The sequence below is a fragment of the Pelodiscus sinensis genome, chromosome 31 (assembly GCF_049634645.1).
Source record: "Pelodiscus sinensis isolate JC-2024 chromosome 31, ASM4963464v1, whole genome shotgun sequence".
Taxonomy (NCBI): domain Eukaryota; kingdom Metazoa; phylum Chordata; order Testudines; family Trionychidae; genus Pelodiscus; species Pelodiscus sinensis.
The window spans coordinates 9116280-9135693 of NC_134741.1; the positions used below are offsets into that span (position 1 = coordinate 9116280).

Genomic DNA, 19414 nt, shown 5'->3' on the forward strand with positions numbered 1-19414 from the left:
CAGAAGAACAAGAACCAGACCCAGCTGGGGAGGAATGGCCTAGTGTGTATTGCAATTGGTGGAGGAGTTGCCCAAATCTACCGGAGATGGGCAGGAGCCTGTTACAAACACACACTAAACACCATTATCAGACTGCCCGGTGCACATTCCTACCGTCCCTTGTGCACACAACATACCTGGGGCTCTAATTACTGGCCACCTGCCTTTCACACAGATCATTGATCCTTGTGACTTTCAGGTACATTCATACGGCAGCTGTTTAAACATAATGTGCTTCTATTGCATGATCAGCACCAGAATCTCCGGCTATGTCTACACTACGGATTTCCTCAGCAAAAAAGGTGCTAATGAGGGTCTCATTTGCATGAGTCATGATCTTATTTGCATATTTTCTGGCAAACTGATTTCACGCTGGAGTTGTTGTGCAAAAACAAGCAGTATGGAAGTTTTCTTTTTGTGCAAAACCCCCTTTTTCTGCAAGATCAGGATACCTCTTTTTGGGGGGCATAAGAATCTTGTGAAAAAAGGGGCTTTGTGCAAAAAAACGTTCACACTACTTGTTTTTGCACAACAAGCCCATTGGCTGAAAATATGCAAATGAGATTGTGACTCATGCAATTGAGTCCCTCATTAACATATTTTTTAAGGAGAAAACTTCTAGTGTAGATGTAGCCTCTGTGAGTTACCAGCAGTGGGGCTGTTAGTGTCGGCATCTAACTAATTGCACCATTAGGCCATGTCTTCACTCTGGTGGAGATGGCTGCTGCAATCCATCTTCCAGAGCTTGATTTAGCAAGTCTAGCTAAGCTGCACTAAATCAAACCCCTAGGGTACCTCCTGCTCTTTTCTACTCTCCTACTCCCACTGTGAGGGCACCACCAAGCTCAACTGAAGGTAAAACCAACTCCAGATACATGTTGAAGAATGGTGGGAAGAAAAGACCCTTTGGGCTGGCAACAAGGCACCACTGGGAGTTGAACCCAGGATCTCCTACTTACGGGCAAGTGCTTTAGCCAACTAAGCCATGGTGCCCTCCTTAAAAAGGGGCATGAAACTGTTCTACTTTATGGTGCCAGACACCCCCTTCCCGTTCCAAACTGCAGCCGTTCCCCATTCCCCTCCAGCTCTTGCCATGACTCAAGGCCTGCGCAGCCCAAAACATTTGATCAGCAGCTGGTACCCAAAACCTTTCTGTCAATTGTAGCACCAGGCCCCAAAGGGACAGACCCAAGGCAGCCACCTGGTCCTAAGGCCGGGCCTGCAGCCAGGGGGAGGGAGAAGGATCTCTCCTTTCAGCTGGAGTTGAATCAGCAACTTAAGGACACTTGCCGAGCACCCGCTACAGGCCTCTGCTCTGCCAGCTGAGCTACGTAATGGTACCTGCAGCAGGCTGCTTTGCCCAGGTGGGCTTTTTGACCAGTGCCAGGGCAAGAGCCCCCCAACGGGGGGCTGGCCCCAGAGCCTAGGGCCCGGGAGTCTGGTCAGCAAGTGAGACTCGCCCGTCAGTCCAAGCTGCTTTCTCCCCGGCTGCCGTTCCTGCCTGTCCCGTGCCAGCGCCGCACGCAGGCCAGTGGGGCAGGACGGGGGGTGTCAGTGGGGCCCTGCTCTCAGTCCGTCCCTCACAGGTCCTGTGGGCTGCTCGAGGGCTGAGCCCGTCGCCCAGGCCTGGCGTGGGGATGGAACATGGGGCACGTTTCCCCCTGTGAGCGTGTGCGGGGGCAGGAGGGAGCCACACGGGCCCGGCTGAAGGTTTTGTGCTGGGGCTGGAGGCTTGAGCCCGAGCTGTCGGCCTCAGTGGGACTTGCTCCTCCCCCCTCTCCTGCCTTGCTGCCTCCTTTGGCCAGCAGCGCTCAGGGGCAGCCGGGAGAGCCGGCACCAAGGGCAGAGGAGGCTGAGGCACAAGCCCCTCAGAGGGGACAGGCCTGAGGCCTCTGGCTTGCCCAGGCTCACGCCAAGGGGCTTTCTGTGGTGCCGGGCGGGGAGGGAGGCCAGGCCCAGGCCAGTGGGAGAAGGGGCAGCGCCTGCCAGGGCAGCAAGGGGAGCTGCAGGGAGCGAGACGTGGCGTTTCTGCCTGGATCACTCAAGGGTCCTTCTGTGAGTGAAGCGCCTGTGACACCCCTGTGCTGCTGGGTTCCTCTGCCCCTCCCCTGGGAGGCCGTCCCCATGGGGGGCTCGTCCCCTGGCACTCATCAAAAGCCCACCTGGGCAAAGCAGCCTGCCCCAGGCACTTTCCATAGCTCAGTTGGCAGAGCAGAGGCCTGTAGCGGGTACTCAGCAAGTGCCCTTAGGTGGCTGATTCAACTCCAGCTGAAAGGAGAGATTCTTCTCCCTCCCCCTGGCTGCAGGCCCGGCCTTAGGACCAGGCAGCTGCCTTGGGTCTGTCCCTTTGGGGCCTGGTGCTACAATTGATAGAAAGGTTTTGGGTGCCAGCTGCCAATCAAATGTCTTGGGCTGTGCAGGCCGTGAGTCATGGCAAGAGCTGGAGGGGAATGGGGAACGGCTGCACTTTGGAATAGGAAGGGGGTGTCTAGGGTTTCGTCACCAGTGCGGCTGTTCCTGTTCTTTTCCATGCTGTGAACGTTCCTGAGAAGGTTGGAACCAACCCGGCTCCTTTAGGGGCGGAGACTGAGGTGTTTAAACAGCGCGAGCAAACCGGGGACAGCACCAGCTGGCCCAGGCGGGGGAGAATAATTGCACTCGGGTGTCCCGGGGTCTGGTTCGATCACAGCGGGTGGGCTACTGAGAAGGGCCACAGGTGCAGGCTGCAGCGTTGGAGGCTGGGGACTCTGCTGCCGCGGGGCGGGCTGGATCCTCTGTAGGCTCCGTGGCTGACCCACCCTCCCCCGGGGCAGTTCAGCGGCTCGTGCCCCGGCCCTTACACGCGGCAGCGACCAGAGCCCCAAGCCCACCTGCCCCTCCCGAGGGAAGTGCAGAGCCCGGCACCCCCAAGCTACTGGCCCAAGGGGCCACGGGGAACCAGCGCGCGGCCTGCACCTGGAACAGCGGTGGGACCAGCAGCAGCTGCCCAGCCCGGCCCGTGGCAGCAAGCTAGGGGCTACAGCCGCAGCTCGGAGATCTGGGCTCCTCCGCGCACTCGGCGTACCTCGGGGTGCTCATTTACATACCCACGATGCATTGGGCACAGTGATTCACCACCCGCGTCCATGGGGCAGAGTTTGCTCCTAAAGCCCCTGGCTCCCACGCAAAACTCGGGCTATCAGCACGGCAGAGCAACAGGCTGCAGAAGGGGTGGGGATTTGCAGACGGTCCGGTGTAGCCACCGTGAGTTGAGAAACAGACGCCGTTTTTCTGGCAGCGCCTCTGCAGCAACTGTGGTATACTCTGGTTTCTCTTCAGATTGTATAAATCTTTCGCCTTTTACTAAAGATTTCCGTGGAGAGGAACATTTAAGAGTTTATACTCAATTTTTTGAGGCTTCACTCTGGTGAAACTACCTAATGGTGTGAAAAAACAGAACTGAACTATTAGTTTTTGTAGTGAGGCCTGTAGATGCCTGTGTTTATTTGAAAATGTTGTACCTTATGATGTGCTTTTTCCTTCCAGAAAAAGGACTTTTGCCTGAACGGGAGCAGCATAGTATTTCCGGTAAAGTGGCTGATTTCTTACAGTAGATCATCAGTGCTTTTCTGGAAATTCAAGGGGCCAGTGTAGACAGCTGGCAAGTTATTCCGGAAAAGTGGCTGATTTTCCGGAATAAGTGGCCAGTGTAGACACAGCCCGGATGCGCCCAGCTATGGAGGGCGACAGGCCCAGTTGGACCGGGGGTGTCGGGGTGAGAGCGGAAGCCGCACGGACCCAGTGCCTCCTGAGTGGCGGCTCCTGTCCGAGCCAGCTCCTGCTGGGTGTGCGGGCCGCAGCCGGGGAGAGTGCCGGTGGGGTCGGGAGTCGGGGTGCAGCAGCGCCGCCAAAGCAGGGCTCAGGCCGGAGAGGAGAGAGAGCTCTGGGCCCGGGGAAGACAGGCAGGCAGGGGCGTGTCCCGGGGGGAGAGGCGGAGGGGCGTGAGTACGTATGCAGATGTGGGCGCAAGCGGAGGCTTGTGGGAGCGGGAGCGGGCTGGCAAGTGGGGCCTGCCTTGGGCAAGCGGGGCTCGGTGTGGGTGTCGGGGGCGGCTTGGGGGCGGGTGCGGGCAGTAGGGGAGCGTTTGGGGCGCGGCACTGTGGGTGCGCGAGGCGGTGTCCCCTGTGATGTGAGAGGCTTTGGGCGGTGGGGGGCAGGCGGTGGTTGTGCGGGTAGAACTTATACTTACCTGGCAGGGGAGATATCATGATCATGAAGGTGGTTTTCCCAGGGTGAGGCTCATCCATTACACTGCGGGTGTGCTGACCCCTGCGCTTTCCCCAAATGTGGGAAACAACTGCATAATTTGTGGTAGTGGGGGACTGCGTTTGTGCTTTCCCCTGGCACTTGCTGTGAAAAATAGACTGACAGATGACCAAGGCAAACAGAGAGGAAATGTTGCTGCTTTTGTTTTCGCTCTTTTTTCTCTCTGTGGCGAGCATTGCTAGTTTTTTGCATTTTTCTCTGCTTGATCCCTGTTCTGTGCTAAGGCTTGGCTTGGCTGGTCCCTGGGGGCAGGGGGCTCTTTTTTCTGCTTCTTCTGCCATCTCCTGGAAAGCACATTGCTTTCCTAGGCCATTGATGCCCCTCTTCAGCCACCCTGCTTGCCTTACAGGAAGTTTCCCCTAATGGCCTGCTGGTCCTCGCTGCAGCCCCAGCCCCTTGCTTCTCGTCCTGGCCTCCTCCCCTCCCCCCACCCCCCCGAGCTTCAGAAGAACCAGAAGTTCTCTCTTCTCTGCCTACCAGTCTTTTATGGCCCTGAAAACTCTTAGCAGCTCCCCTCTAGCAGACTCCCTTCCAATCTTCTACACCCCGCACAGTCAGTTTCTCTTGCATTTTTCTGCATTCCCTGTCTCTGATTTGTATGAGTCTGCCTCCCTTCCCGCCCACAGGGCACAATGCTCCAGCTAGGCCTAATCCTCACCGTGCAGAGCGGAAGAATTACTTTTCCTGTCTTGCGCACGATGCTGCTGCTTCCGCTAACGCGCCCCAGAACGATGTTCGCTGCTCTGGCAACCCGTTTACCGCTCTCAACTCCCGTTTACCTCGTGGTCCGCTGTGACAGCCAGCCTCTCCCTGGCCCTCTCCCCTGCTGTGCCGATTCTTGTCCACAGTATTCCTTCCTAGACAGCCATTTCCCATTCTCTCTCTCTCTCTCTGTCTCTCTCTCTCTGCCACCGTGCACGTGGGCGCAAGCAATGGATCGATCATTCGTAAGCGGAGTACTTTGCATTTGGCCTTATTGAACTTCATTGTAGTCTCTCCAAACCATTTCTCCGCTTTGTCCAGATCATTCCGAATTGTGAGGAACCCATCCTCCACAGCACCTGCAACCCCCTCCCAGCTCGGGGTCCTCCGCAGTCTTGATAAGCGTACTCTCTACGCCGCCCATCCGAATGGCCGAGGAAGGGAACCAGGCCCACAAGGAATCCCTGCCGGACCCCCACTCATTACACTCTTCCAGCGAGGCTGGGCACTACGGCGATAACTATTCCCCGGGAACGGTATCTCTGACCCTTTAGCAGCACCCTGATGGTAGCTCCGTCTAGCTTGCATTTGGCTAGCGAGCGCGTTCGTGCGCAAGTCACGTGAGACGGTACCCACAGCTTTCCTGAAGACAGCAGATATACCCTTTTGATAGGTTGCCCCTTCCCCCTCTTCGGGAATCTCTCCCGCCTGCCGCGAGTTTTCTGAAATAATCCTCCATATCTCAGATGTCACCCCAGTCAGCTCCTTGAGTACGGGGGGGAGGGGCCCCAACTCAGCAGCTACCGGGAAACAGATTACTGGGGCTACGTCTACACTGGCACCCTTTTCCGGAAATGCTTAAAATGGAACAGTTTTCCGTTATAAGTATTTCTGGAAAAAGTGCGTCTACATTGGCAGAATGCTTTTCTGGAAAAGCACTTTTTCCGAAACAGCGTCCGTGGCCAATGTAGCCACGCTTTTCCGCAAAAAAGCCCCGATTGTCATTTTCGCGATCGGGGCTCTTTTGCGGAAAAGACTACTGGGCTGTCTACACTGGCCCTTTTCCAGAACAGTTTTTCCGGAAAAGGACTTTTGCCCGAATGGGAGCAGCATAGTTTTTCCGGAAAAACACTGACGATTTTACATTAGATCGTCATTGCTTTTCCGGAAAAGCAAGCGGCCAGTGTAGACAGCTGGCAAGTTATTCTGGAAAAGCGGCTGCTTTTCCGGAATAAGTGACCCAGCGTAGACACAGCCCAGGGGTTTGTAGTAATCTCTGCACATCAGAAATGCAGAGTGAGATGCAACTGGAGATGCAAAGGTTTCAAAGAAGTTGATAAAGCTTTCAGGGGGCACTTGGAGTTGAAACAGGGACCCTTTTGCCTATAGTCAAACACTTTACCACTGAGCTACACCCCCATTACACTTGCTTCTTTGCATCCAGTGTTAGTGCCTGGGGCTGTGTCTAGACTGGCCAGTTTTTCTGGAAAATCAGCCACTTTTCCGGAAAAACTTGCCAGCTGTCTACACTGGCCGCTTGAATTTCCACAAAAGCACTGACGATCTCATGTAAGATTGTCAGTGTTTTTGCAGAAATACTATGCTGCTCCCTTTTGGGCAAAAAATTTTTTCCGAAAAACTATTGCGCAAAAGGGCCAGTGTAGACAGCAGAGATTTGTTTTCCGCAAAAAAGCCCCGACTGCGAAAATGGCGATCGGGGCTTTTTTGCGGAAAAACGCGTCTAGATTGGCCACAGACACTTTTCCGCAAAAAATGCTTTTGTGGAAAAGCATCCTGCCAATCTAGACACGCTTTTCCGAAAATGCTTTTAACAGAAAACTTTTCCGTTAAAAGCATTTCTGGAAAATCACGCCAGTCTAGACGTAGCCTGGGGCTGTGTCCACACTGGCCACTTATTCCGGAAAAAGTTTGAAGTAGGAATAAGAGATCCTCTGGAAAAGGGCTTTTTTCCAGAGGATCAGGACCAGTGTAGACGCTCTTTTCCGGCTTTTCTAAAAGCCGGAAAAAAGCGGCGGACATTTTTATTTAAATGCCGCGGGGGATATTTAAATCCCCCGCGAATTTCCCTATTACAACCTGTAAAATTAGCATGCCCCTTTTGGAAAAGGGGCCAGTGTAGACGAGCCCCAGGTGTCCTTTCTGATTGGACAGGCCACGTTCTTCTCAGGGTTTGGGTACCATGTTGCCCTAGGAAGGGGTGTGGCCAAAACACAGACCTCACTGTGAGCAGGATTTGAACCTACGCAGGGAAACCCTATTGGATTTCTAGTCCAACACCTTAACCACTCGGCCATCACAGCTCTAAGTAACAGTAGGCCAGGGAAACTGGTAAATAATCTCAGTGCCAAGGCCTGAGGTCACCTGACCCACAGAATTCACACAGCAAACCATTTCAACAGTCATGCAGAGGGGTCCTGGGTGCTCTGGTCTGAGGCTGCCTTAGAGGTGAGTTCAAGGGGAAACTTCACAAAGGAGATTCCAGGCAGCCAGGCCATGGGGGTCTCTGAGATTGCCCCTGTCCCACCTGGCTGTTGCCAAGGTTGCTCTGTGAGGTCACTGCCTCCCAGCCAATAAGCTGAGGTGCTGTAAAAGTTCCTTGTGATGTCACTGCTGCCTTGCAGGCTCATGTCCTGCCCCTGGCCAGCCCCTTGGCATGTGTGAGCTGCTCCCCCTGCCCCCCTCACTCAGGGCTGGTTCTGGGGCTCACACACGGAACATCAGAGGCTGCCAGGGGCCCTCCTGTGGGGCTGTGAGTGTTGCTGTCCTGCTGTACAGATAGGGCCATAGAGCCTCAGGAGGCTGCAGCGGTGGGAGACACTTCCCTGGATTCGGGAGGGACACGTGATGTCAAGGCCCATGACTCGGAGCCAGCTACAGATACCCATGGAAACCTGATTTTCAGAGTAGTGATAGAAATGTAGCCGTGTTAGTCTGGGGTAGTTGAAGCAAAATGCAGGACAATGTAGCACTTTAAAGACTAACAAGATGGTTTATTAGATGATGAGCTTTCGTGGGCCAGACCCACTTCCTCAGATCAAATAGTTTCAGACTTTCAGAGGGGTGTGATCAGCCCTTCCTGTGTATCTGGCTTCTTCAAAGGGGATTCATTAGGGCTACATCTACACTGGCCCCTTTTCCGGAAGGGTCATGTTAATTTCAGCTATCGTAATAGGGAAATCCGCGGGGGATTTAAATACCCCCCCGCAGCATTTAAATAAAAATATCCGCCGCTTTTTTCCGGCTTTTAGAAAAGCCGGAAAAGAGCGTCTACACTGGCCCCGATCCTCTGGAAAAAGCGCCCTTTTCCGGAGGATCTTATTCCTACTTTGAAGTATCTATGAACATAAAAACAGCCGTACTGGGTCAGACCAAATGTCCGTCTATCCCAGTATCCTGTCTGCCGACAGTGGCCAGCACCAGGTGCCCCGGAGGGGGTGGACCAAAGACAATGATCAAGCGATTTGTCTCCTGCCATCCGTCTCCAGCCTCTGACAAACAGAGGCCAGGGACACCATTTTATCCCCTGGCTAATAGCTTTTATGGACCTAACCTCCATGAAATTATCTAACATATGGCCCAATGGCTGATGGCCTTGCAGAGAAAGGTCGTCTCCCCCCTCCTGCATCCTAGACCAAGTCAGACCCGAGGTCAACGAATTGCAGGAGGGGTATGTGAGGGCCCGTGAGGGCAGGTCCCACTCTGGGGAAGCACCGCAGCACTGTGCATACTGTGAGGAACTGGACCAAATCCTGGGGTGTGGGGAGCCCCTGTCTCCAGGGATAGTTGTGGAGTCTGGGATGGAGACACCTGGGCAGCAGCAGCTGCAGCTTCAGGATGACAACGCTGATGACCTGCAGCGCCAGGAGACGCAGGAGGACTCCCAAACGTCTTCAGGCAGCAGGGAGGGAACATCAGGTGAGTACTGGGAGGTTGCAACACACAGGACATGTCAACACTTGCATCATCTTTCCAGAGAGGGATGCAAATGGAGATATTCGAAATTCTAAATGGAACCAGGATTTAAATATCCCGCGCTATATTTGCATAATCGTATCTGGGCGCTGTTTCAAAATACTTTATTATGAAATAAAAAACACGTTTAGATGCAGTTATTTTGGGAGGAAACCCTTCTTCCGAAATAACCCTTAAACACTCCCCTTTGGTCTGGACCTAACAGCAGTGTCAGCGTTTGCCCCCTGGCAGCGAGGGAGTCAGCACGTCGGTGGGTGGGGCAGGGAGCTGGGGGCAGAGCTGGGCTCTAACTAGCTGGGTGACCTTGGCCCATTCAGTAACCTCTCCCTGGCTCCATGGCCCTGTCTGTACAGCAGGGACAGCAACACTCACAGCCCCACAGGAGGGGGCTGGTTTGATGCTTCACCCCATGGCCCAGCAATGAGCCCCCAAACTCCCCCTGTGCTCTGGGAGCCAGGTTCGCTGTGTGAATTCTGTGGGGCAGGTGAGGTGAGGCCTGGGCACTGGGATTAGTTACCAGTTTCCCTGGCCCTGAAACACTGCTGACCTTACAGCTGTGATGGCTGAGTGGTTAAGGTGTTGGACTAGAAATCCAATAGGGTTTCCCTGTGCAGGTTCAAATCCTGCTCAGAGTGAGGTCTGTGTTTTGGCCACACCCCTAACCTGGGCAACAAGCTGCACAACCCCTGAGCCACTCTCCCTGCCCCCAGTCAATCCCTTTCTGCGCCTTTCCAAGAGAGACATGGGGCATGGTGCCTCGTTATGGGTCCCTGGGCTCTAGGGGCTGCTGGGCCCTTTGTGTCTCTCAGCTGTAGAGGAAAAGGCTTCATGCCTGGTCCCTGCTCCAAGCTTGTGTGTGGCCAATGGGAGCTGCCTGCTTGAAGCCCTGGCCAGTCCCCACAAGCTCTTATTCACCCAGGCGTGTGACCCGGGCCCCCTGCACAGGGAAGGGGCTGCCTGAGAAATGTGCTTGGCTGCCAGGAGTGTCTCCCAGCCAGAGCCTGCCTCTGGCACCCCAGCCCCTCCCTTCCCTCAGCCCACTGGCCCTCCCTGTGATGGAAAAGGGCAAAGACTTGGCAGATTTCATTAATACAGATAAGGCTGGTTTCCCTGACCGGGAATTGAACCCAGGCCTCAGCAGTGAAAGTGCTGAATCCTAACCACTAGACCATCAGGGACATGTGCACCAGGCTCTTTCCTTACCTAAACTAGCCTTTCACAGGCCACTTTCTGTCCTCTTCAGGACATGGGTCCATTTTCCATTGCCCAGAGGGGACAAGAACAGAAACCAAACAGAACATCAGAACAGCCAGACTGGGCCATGCCAGTTGCCCAACTAGCCCAGGATCCTGTCTCATGACAGCAGCCAATTCCATTGCGCAGTGGGAATCCTCGGGACAGACACTTGTTAAGTGATCCCTCCTGTTGCCCATTCTCAGTTTCTAGAATACACCAGCTCAGGACACCTTCCCTATCCATCCTGGTTAAATGCCATTGATTGAACTTTCCTGCATTGAATTATCCAGTTCTGTTTTGGACCTTCTTGTAGATTTCACCTTCATAACATCCTCTGGCAAGGAGTTCCACTGGGTGCAAAAATGGTTCTTTTTTGTTTATTTTTAATTTGGATCTTGAGTTGGAGAAAAAAATTCTTATTGCTTTCTGCACCCCTGTCATTATTACATGAAACTGTGTCCCATCGCCCCTGAGTCTAGACTACATCTAGACTGTGCTCCCCCCAGCATCCCCTCCCTCAGAAGAAATGCAAATCTGCTGATCCTTTTTGAGGAAGAGATTTTTCCGATATTTGGCCCCGTGTAGCCCACCCGTGGTGGTGGCAGAGCCCTCGCTTAGTGTGTGAGAGGCAGTGGGATCAATAGCCACATTCCTCAGTGTCTGTGGTGTTCTCCTTCCTTCTTCTCACAGGCAGAGTCGGGGGCTCTGAGCATCCCGAAACCCCTCCCTCTTCCTCCCTGGCCTCCGAAAACACCCACCTAGTGGGGCACGGAGCTGCTGGGCCTGGTGGAGTGATGGGAGAGGGGCTAGTGCTCCCTTTGCGTGTGAGAGGTAGCAGGATTCACTCCCATCTTCTCCTGCCTGCTCGCTGATGCTGAGGGGCCAGCCCCTTTCCTGCTGCCCCAACTCTTATTCCCACAATGCACTTTGTGCAGGGCCTGTTGGTCTTTGTGCCAAGGCGCATGGCTGGGAGCCAGGACTCAGGACCCTTCCCCAAATATACAACTCCCTCCCCACCCAAACCCTCTGTTCAGCTCACACTGTCCAGGTGCCTCCAGCATGGGCTGAGCAGATGACCTGCCCTACAGCTGGGAGAGCATCAGGCACCTGACCACAACTCTCATCAGTCTGGGGACCAAGCTCCATTGGGCCTCAGACACCCAGCACAGGAGTAAAACTGCCTCTGGGGAGCCTCAGGACAAGGAATGTAAAACCCACAGAGCACAAGGAGCTCACAGCAACCAGCCCAGCAGGTCCCACTGAGACTTGAACTCAGATTGCAGGATTCAAAGTCCTGAGTGCTGCCCCTTACACCATGGAACCTACATATACAGCTTCTGCTGGGGACCTGGGATATTCAGGTCTCAGGCTGGCCTCTACTCTCCTGGCTTCCCACCAAGGCTATGTCTACACTCGCGGCTTCTTGCACGAGTAATATGCAAATGAGGCTAAGCATGGAATATCGCCAAGCTTCATTTGCATACCTAATGAGACACCATTTTTTTCAGAAGAGGCTTTTGTGCAAGAAGGAGTTACATCTATTACTTTTCAGGAATAACAGCATTGCGCAAGAGGGTTTTTCTTGTGCAAAAAGGGGCAGTGTAGACGCTCCTCCTTGGGCAAGAGCCTCTTCTGAAAAAAATGGTGGCTCATTAGGTATGCAAATGAGGGTCAGCAAGATTCCATGCTTAGCCTCATTTGCATATTACTCGCGCAAGAAGCCGCGAGTGTAGACATAGCCCAACAGTTTCATCTCTCAGGACTCTCTGGCTACATCTCCACAGCACATTTATTTTGGAATAAGCTATTCTTGAACAGTGATTTCAAAATAGCACGTCTACACTGCAGGGAAACTTCAGAATGAGTCCGAGTCAGGCTCTGCTAATGTAGATGAGCTATCTAGATTTAGAGCCCTGGTAGAAATAACTTAGAATGGGCCTAGGGAGGGGCCATTTTGAAATAGCAGAAGTGGAGCATCTCCACACGCATCATTCTGAAATAGCTAATTGGGAATAGGTCTTATTATTTGTAGAATTAGGTTTACAGAAGTTGGAATAAGCCATCTATTACTTTAGATTATTTCACATTAACGGAATTGCTGCACAGACTTTGGCATTGTTATTCTAAACGGCCATTATTCCAAAATAACTTTTCTGTGTAGACAGAACCTCTGTCCTGCCCCAGGTCTGCTGCTTTCAGGACAAATTCCTCGTTAGGGTCCATCATAGTCTGGGCTCAGTGAGGGTCTATCCCACCTGAGATGTGTGTTACACAAAAGCCTCGTGTTCCCTGCCCAGTACCCAACATGGGCTGCAGGTATTTGTTTTGTGTGGGGGTGTAGCTCAGTGGCGGAGTGTTTGACTGCAGATCAAGTGGTCCTTGGTTCAAATCCAAGTTCCCCTTAGGAAATCTTCCTTAAATAAACATTTACCTCTCCAGTTCTATTACATCCTGGATTTCTGTTGTATGTGGACTCTTTAAATGAATACAAACGGTTAATGCTTTCTGGTACCAAGACACATAAACCAGGCAAACCCATCTCTCAGCTGGAACAAGCTCAAACCCGCTGTGTGTCTGGTTTGCGTTTCCAGCAATTCAACAAGGGTGTGATGTAGATGCCCATTGGCACGTCCTTGGTCTCTATGGGCTGGGCTGTGCAGAAGAAAAAGAACCACACCCAGCTAGGGAGGACGGGCTGCGGTCAACCTTCTGGAGTTCGATTTAGTGAGTCCAACCAAGACCAGAGAGGACCTGACTAGGGGCCAGAAATCTGCTCTTGCTGCCTTTGGCTTCCTGCTGCGGGGACATGGCCAAGCTCAACTGCAGGAAGCCGACTCCAGCTACATAAGGAGGGATGGTGTGAGGAGCAGACACATTGGCCAGGTACCACTGGGGGCTGCCTCCCTCATCTTCCCTGTACCTGGCAGGTGCCTGGGCCAGCTTAGCCATGGGTCCGCTCTCTGGGACAGCAAACATGGACACAACGCAGGATTCTCTCATTCTAGGACCATTTGTTGGTTTTTCACCTGTCACAGCTACAGACTAACAGGGTCCCACCGAAGGGAACGACTATGTGGACCTCAGATCTTTTGTTTGCTGTTGCCCAGGTGATGCTGAGCTCACAGCTGTGATGGCTGAGTGGTTAAGGCGTTGGACTTGAAATCTAATAGACTTTCGCTGCAAAGGTTCAAATCCTGCTCACAGCAAGGCCTGTGTTTTGGCCACACCTCTAACCAAAGCAACAAACCCCTGAGACACTCTCCCCACACTCCTCATCTCCTGTCAATCCCCTTCTACTTCTTTCAGTGGCTACATCCAGACTGAAGAGGACACTCTTTCTACGAGGCAGAAGGGATGTGGCCAGAGAACAGGGTTTTCCAAAATTTATCACCATGTAGCAGCAGATGGCAGGAGCCAAAGAGGCTTGATAGCCTGTTCCATTCCAGCGCGCCGCCCTCCCAGCCTGCTGCTGCTCCAGGAAGGGGTGTCAAGCTATGTGCATCGGGGCATTCGTGCTGTCACGTGTGATACCAACACACAAAGCCCTGCCCCCCACCCCAGGAGCTACTGGCAGATGGGCACAGACCCTCTGTCCTCACCTTCTGCAACCAGCTGTTTCCAAGAGGGTGAGTCTGGGCAGAAGGTGACTCCAGGATTCTGTTCCTGCCCTTGTGGACAGAGACACCTGGACCAAGCAGCGGCCCCAAAAGGCCCCTCCATAGCTCAGCTTATAGAGCAAACTGGAGCAGCTGCCCCTAGGTGGCTGGTTTGACTCCACCTCTAAGGAGAGTTCTTTTCCCCTCCCCTGCTTGAGGGAAGGCAGAGCAGCAGGGCAGACAAGGCTCTTCTAGGGGGACAGACAGGTTCTCCACAGAGGACTCAACCAACAGCTCAGCCATAGGGACAAAGGTTTCTGCTAAAGCCAGGAATTAAACCAGGCACCTTTAAACCTTTAGTTTAACACTCTCCCCACCAAGCTAATTCAGCAGCTGCCAGGGAAGCTTTTCTCCACAGCAGCACACAAGGGAGCAGCTGTTGCCAGTGGCCCTGTAGGGCAAGATGAGCTTGACCAAGCCTCAAACCAACTGGACTAGCCAGCCCACATCACAGTGAGTCGCAAGTGGACCCATCAGAGAAGAGCCATTGGCAGCTGCAGAGACGTCCCTGCAGCTGCCTGTGGTGTCTTTCCCAAAGGGGCACTTCTGGGCCTGCTGGCTCAGCTGTTTAGTGCTTGATACTAATAATGCCAAGGCTGTGGGTTCAAGCCCCATGCTGGCCACAGAGGTGTCTGGTTTGGTGACTTGCCTTTGTGTAACTGCCTGCTATGGACAAGGAAGGAGAAACAAACCTTGAGAGATGAAACAGCAGAAGGGAAGCATGGAGTGGTGTCAGCTGTCAGCCCCTCTTCCTATAGCACTGCCCTTGCAGGAGAGAGAATGGGCAGTTTGAGTCACCAGCTCTGCCCCATTTGAAAATGGCAAGTGTTGCCTTAGCAGCAAGGGAGAGGTGGGAAGGAGCCTGAAGTAACCTCTTGGGTCACAGCTGCTGTAACATGAGACAATGAGGTGAGAAAAATGACTAGGCAGTGGCCATGGGAAACATCAGGCTGGTTTCCCTGAGTGGGAATCAGACCAGCAAGAGTTTTGTATCCTAGCCACTAGACCACCAGGGACACAGGCACATGCTTCTTTGCTCACCTGCACTAGCCTTTCGCAGGATGAGGGGTCCCTTCTCCCTTGCCCAGAGGGGACAAGAACAGAAACCAAACAGAACATCAAAGCAGCCAGACTGGGCCATGCCAGTTGTCCAACTAGCCCAGGATCCTGTTTCACAACAGCAGATAAGTTCATTGCCCAGAGGGAATCCTCAGGACAGACAGTTATTAAGTGATCCCTCCTGTCGCCCATTCCCAGCTTCTGGAATACACCAGCTAGGGACACCTGCCCTGTCCATCCTGGTTAAATGCTATTGATTATGGCTGCCAGGGATCCCAAAGTTGAGTAGCTCTGCATTAAGGATTCTTATTAATGTCAAGAACCTCAGGCAATGTAAAGCCAGAGTGTGATGGAACTGGAAAGGAAAATGTTTACACTAGAAGGAATTTTTTCCAAGGGGGCACTTGGAGTTGAGACAAGGACCAGTTAATCTGCAGTCAAAGACTCTATCACTGAGCTACACCCGCATGGAAGTTAGCATCAGCAGCCAATGTTGGGAACTGGGCAGGGAACAAGAGGCTTTTGTGTAACACACAAACCAGGTGCTCCCCTTGGGCTTGGTCTGCACACTGAGCAGACGGGTGGGAGGGGTCTGATGCTGTCACAATGCAAGGCAAGTCACTCACCTGGCCCCTGGAGGGGACAGGGGATTTGTATATTTTAGGAAGGGTCCTGAGTCCTGGCTCCCAGCCACGCACCTTGGCAGAAAGACCAATGGCCCCTGCACAAAGTGCATTGTGGGAATAAGAGTTGGGGCAGCAGGAAAGGGGCCGGCCCCTCAGTACCAGGGCAGAGGCAGGAGGAGACAGGAGTGAATCCTGCTACCTCTGCCATGGCTTAGCCCAGGAGAGCTGGGGTCTAGCAGCTTTTCACCCCAGCTTTGTGGGAGGCCAAGTAGGAAGGGGCCTCTGGAGGCTCATAGCCCCCTGGCCTGCTGTGTCTGTGGAAAGGGGGGAGAGGACACATACCTCTCACTGGGGAACAGGGCGCATGGATCCCACTCGTTCCTGCAGAAAATGAAACAGGCTGAGCATTTTGCAGAGAACAGGCCAGAGCCCTTCTCCTGTCCCTGGAGAGATGGAAATGGGGCCGTTCCTTGTGGGGAAAGAAGTGGGTGTGTCGGGAGTGGGGTTCGAGTTCAAACCTCTCCACAGACCAGAACCCCACATTAGGGGCAAGAAAGAGCCTTGAGTCAGGCAGTGGAGAACACTTGGCTCCTGTTACCCTGAGATGGGATATTAGGAAACATTTCCCACCCAGCCTGGCTAGCTCAGTTGGTAGAGCCTGAGACTCTTAATCTCAGGGTCATGGGTTCAAGCCCCATGCTGGGCGGTGCCCTTCTTTAACTCACATTCCCAGCCTGTGAGCAATTGGCTCTCAGTTTTCACCAGGGTTTTAGAAAGAAAAAGTCTAGTCCTGGGGTCCAGCTTTAGTAGAACCAGAGAGAGAACCAACTGCAATTTCCATCTTCTGAGGAGAAGGGAAGAGGATTTTCTTCTCCTCAGTTCTAGCCACATCAGCCAAGGGGGGAGAAAAAATAACCCTCCGCCCGCTGATTGTCCCCTGTCAGCTTCTGTAGCTTCACCTCCTTGCACAGCAGCTCCAGCTTTGAGCTACAAATCTCAAGGGGCTGGTGAGGAAATTAGGCGCGTCCCTGAGAACAAGAGGTGGAGTGTTCACAAGGAGCATCCCCCTCCCCTGCGGAGCAGGGTGTTAGAAAGAGCCAGGAACAGAACAGTCAGACAAGTTCCAGCACTTGAAATGTGTTTCTGTGGTGTAGTGGTTATCACGTTTGCCTAACATGCAAAGCCAGGTAGAAACACAGGGTCTTCTCTTATTGCGGTGCCCAGGTAACTGCAGCTGCTGCTGACCAGCCTGTTGATGAGCCCAATGCTCATGTGACAGGGTGGGAGAGGGGGTAACGTCAGCTGATAATGCCCCTGGGTGCCAACCTGGGGAAGCCAGATAAATTAGGCCGGGCAGCTGCTTGTGCCTTGGCCTCCCCTGCCCTGGGAGGCTGGTGCATTGGGCTGGCTCTGCCTGCTGCCTCCCTTGTGTGACTTGCCCAGTGTAACAGGCCAAATGTCAGAAAAGCCTCTTCCCCCCCCCCAAAAAAAGCAGAAGAAAAAGCTGCACAAATTGGGTTTTGAAATGTGCGTAGCTTTTCCCAGAAGAGCAGCGTAGGGCAGACATAGCCTGAGTGTTGCTCAGCACTGGTAGGAGACAGGGAGGGATAAAACGATCTAATGGCACCTGAAGCCTTTCAGAACAACTCCCAGCCCCAAGCGCAAGAACCAGCCCTTCCCTCCGTCCTCACTGGGGTCTGCTGGGAACTGTCTGGACTCAAGCCCACCCCAGTTTCACCCTAAGGATTGCCTGTTCTGTAAAAGCTGCGCCCTGGAAATGAGAAAGCAGCTAAAGTGACACTCGTGGGACTTGAACCCACAAACTTGGTAGAGCATGAGACTTTTAATTTCAGGGTTGTGGGTTCAAGCCCCACCCTGGGCAGTGCCCTTCTTTAACTCACTTTCTCAACCTGCAAGCAATTGGCTTTCCATTTTCACCAGTGTTTTAGAAAGAAAAAGTCTAGCCCTGGGTCCAGCTTTAGTAGAACCAGAGAGAGAACCAACTGCAATTTCCATCTTCTGAGGAGAATTACAGGCCAAACATGTCAGCTAAAGTAGCTCACTTGGGAGAGTGTTAAACTGAAGCTCTGAAGGTCCCTGGTTCAATCCCAGCCTTTGCCAGGTGTTAATAGGTAACCATTTCTAAGGTTCCCCTTTATTTAATGATCATTTCACCCTTTTTGGCCACAGCTGGGCCTGACAAATCATGTTTGTGTGACTGGCCCCTGTTCCTCCCAGCCCTTCCTGAGAGTTGCTGCTTCCTTGGCTAATGCCCACCCAGCGCTGGCACAAGGGCTGTGGCTCAGGGTGAGGTGCTGATGGGGGCATATTTGACTAGTCTCGTGTGAGCTCCTTGGAGCCAGCCAGCTGAGCAGGAGGAGAAACCCAGCAACCAGCTCAAGCAGGGTGGGAGGACAGAGACCCTCTCTCACCTGGGCACTGCAGGCAGCAAGAATTGGAGTCATCAGTGGAGTGGTGACAATGGGGGCAAGACACAGACATCTTCTCCTCCCCCTGAGGAAGGGGGCTGGGCCCCGTGTCCGAGTCCCTTTCAGCCCCCAGGAGAAGGGAGCTGAGAGAGAGGGGAGGGAAGGAGGTGGCCAGAGCCCCCTCCCAGCAGGCTGGGTGTGTGTGAGCAGTGGTGAGGGGGCCTGGCCCTGCTTTCCTGCCCCCTTCTCACACTGGTCTCAGAGCGTCAGCAGCCGCCCGCTATCTGGTGGGTGGGGCCTTCGCTCAGCGTTTGGCAGCCAGAGGGCTCTGCATCCATACGTAGGCCTGGCCTGCCCCCCTCTTGCCCTGCCTCGGTTGCTCTGTGGCTTCTGAGCCTTCCCTTGGAGCTGTCAGCACCAGCCCCCCCCCCCCCCCCCCGCCCGTGCTCAAGGTGCCCAGAGGAGGAAAGGGGATCTGGGCTCCAGTCTGAGGCTCTTCCTCCCTCCTGCTTTCCCCTGGTTCCTGCCTGGCCCTGGGCCTCTTTCCTGCCAGCCCCACAGGGGCCAGGGGAAAAGCAGGGGGGTGGGTACAATGGCCACATTTGTGGGCATCAGGTGGCACCAAAAGAAACGCTCCCTGTCGGCCTGGCTGGAACATGGCGCCACATGAGCAATTTGTTGGCACCAACGTGCTCCCCTGGCCAGTCTGAGCGGGGAGCCAGCGACGGTCCCTGCAAACCTGGGGCCATTGGCCAAGGCTGCTGCTCTTGTGTCTGTGCTGGGACCCCCTGGGCCTCAGGAGCGCTAGAGATGTGGGGCAGCTCTGTCCTCCCAGCCTGGGGCTGCCTGTCTGGGCGACGCCCTCACACACACTGGCCCCTCCTTCCCCTCCTGGGACAGGGCTCCTGCTGTTCCTTGGCCAGTCAGCCTGGCCTGATGCGCATTCCCTTGAGCACCACGGGGGCAAGAGGCAGAGCCTGGCACCTGCTGGGACCGAACAAGAGGGCATCAGGGGCAGCAGCAAGAAACATGAAACCTCAGCATCCTGCAAGCCCAGGGTCCCAGCACATCCCAGCCACCCACTGAGCAGCAGACACCCAGCGTGAGGTAAGAAACGGTCTCATGAACCTAAGGGGAAGGAAAACAAAGCAGTGGAAGTGGAAGGGTTCTGCAGCCAAACAGTGACAGGTCCCAATGAGATTTGAGCTCAGCTTGCAGGACTCCCCAGGCCTAAGGGCTGTTCCTTACCCCATAGGACCTACACCAATCATCACTCCCTCAGTTGGAGCACCAGCTCATGGCCACTGGGACCAGCTGTGCTTGTTTTCTTTCCACCCAGAGCCCCCTTTTTCTCCTTTGCAGCAAGGAG

At 54.0% G+C, this 19414-nt stretch overlaps 1 protein-coding gene and 9 non-coding genes across 10 annotated transcripts in view; 7 read left to right on the top strand and 3 right to left on the bottom strand.

The window, feature by feature from the left end:
- LOC142821521 (uncharacterized) overlaps nt 1-19414 on the top strand; it is a 414847-nt gene that overhangs the window by 180238 nt on the left and 215195 nt on the right.
- Nucleotides 3338-3453, top strand: LOC142821678 (U5 spliceosomal RNA). The gene has a single exon (XR_012898366.1). It is a non-coding gene; the product is annotated as a U5 spliceosomal RNA (small nuclear RNA).
- Nucleotides 4260-4421, top strand: LOC142821689 (U1 spliceosomal RNA). Its single transcript, XR_012898378.1, has one exon. It is a non-coding gene; the product is annotated as a U1 spliceosomal RNA (small nuclear RNA).
- On the bottom strand, nt 7286-7367 carry TRNAS-AGA (transfer RNA serine (anticodon AGA)). The gene has a single exon. It is a non-coding gene; the product is annotated as a tRNA-Ser (tRNA).
- On the top strand, nt 9593-9674 carry TRNAS-AGA (transfer RNA serine (anticodon AGA)). The gene has a single exon. It is a non-coding gene; the product is annotated as a tRNA-Ser (tRNA).
- TRNAE-UUC (transfer RNA glutamic acid (anticodon UUC)) lies at nt 10146-10217 on the bottom strand. Its single transcript has one exon. It is a non-coding gene; the product is annotated as a tRNA-Glu (tRNA).
- Nucleotides 11527-11598, bottom strand: TRNAQ-UUG (transfer RNA glutamine (anticodon UUG)). The gene has a single exon. It is a non-coding gene; the product is annotated as a tRNA-Gln (tRNA).
- Nucleotides 12607-12678, top strand: TRNAC-GCA (transfer RNA cysteine (anticodon GCA)). Its single transcript has one exon. It is a non-coding gene; the product is annotated as a tRNA-Cys (tRNA).
- On the top strand, nt 13400-13481 carry TRNAS-UGA (transfer RNA serine (anticodon UGA)). The gene has a single exon. It is a non-coding gene; the product is annotated as a tRNA-Ser (tRNA).
- Nucleotides 16250-16322, top strand: TRNAK-CUU (transfer RNA lysine (anticodon CUU)). Its single transcript has one exon. It is a non-coding gene; the product is annotated as a tRNA-Lys (tRNA).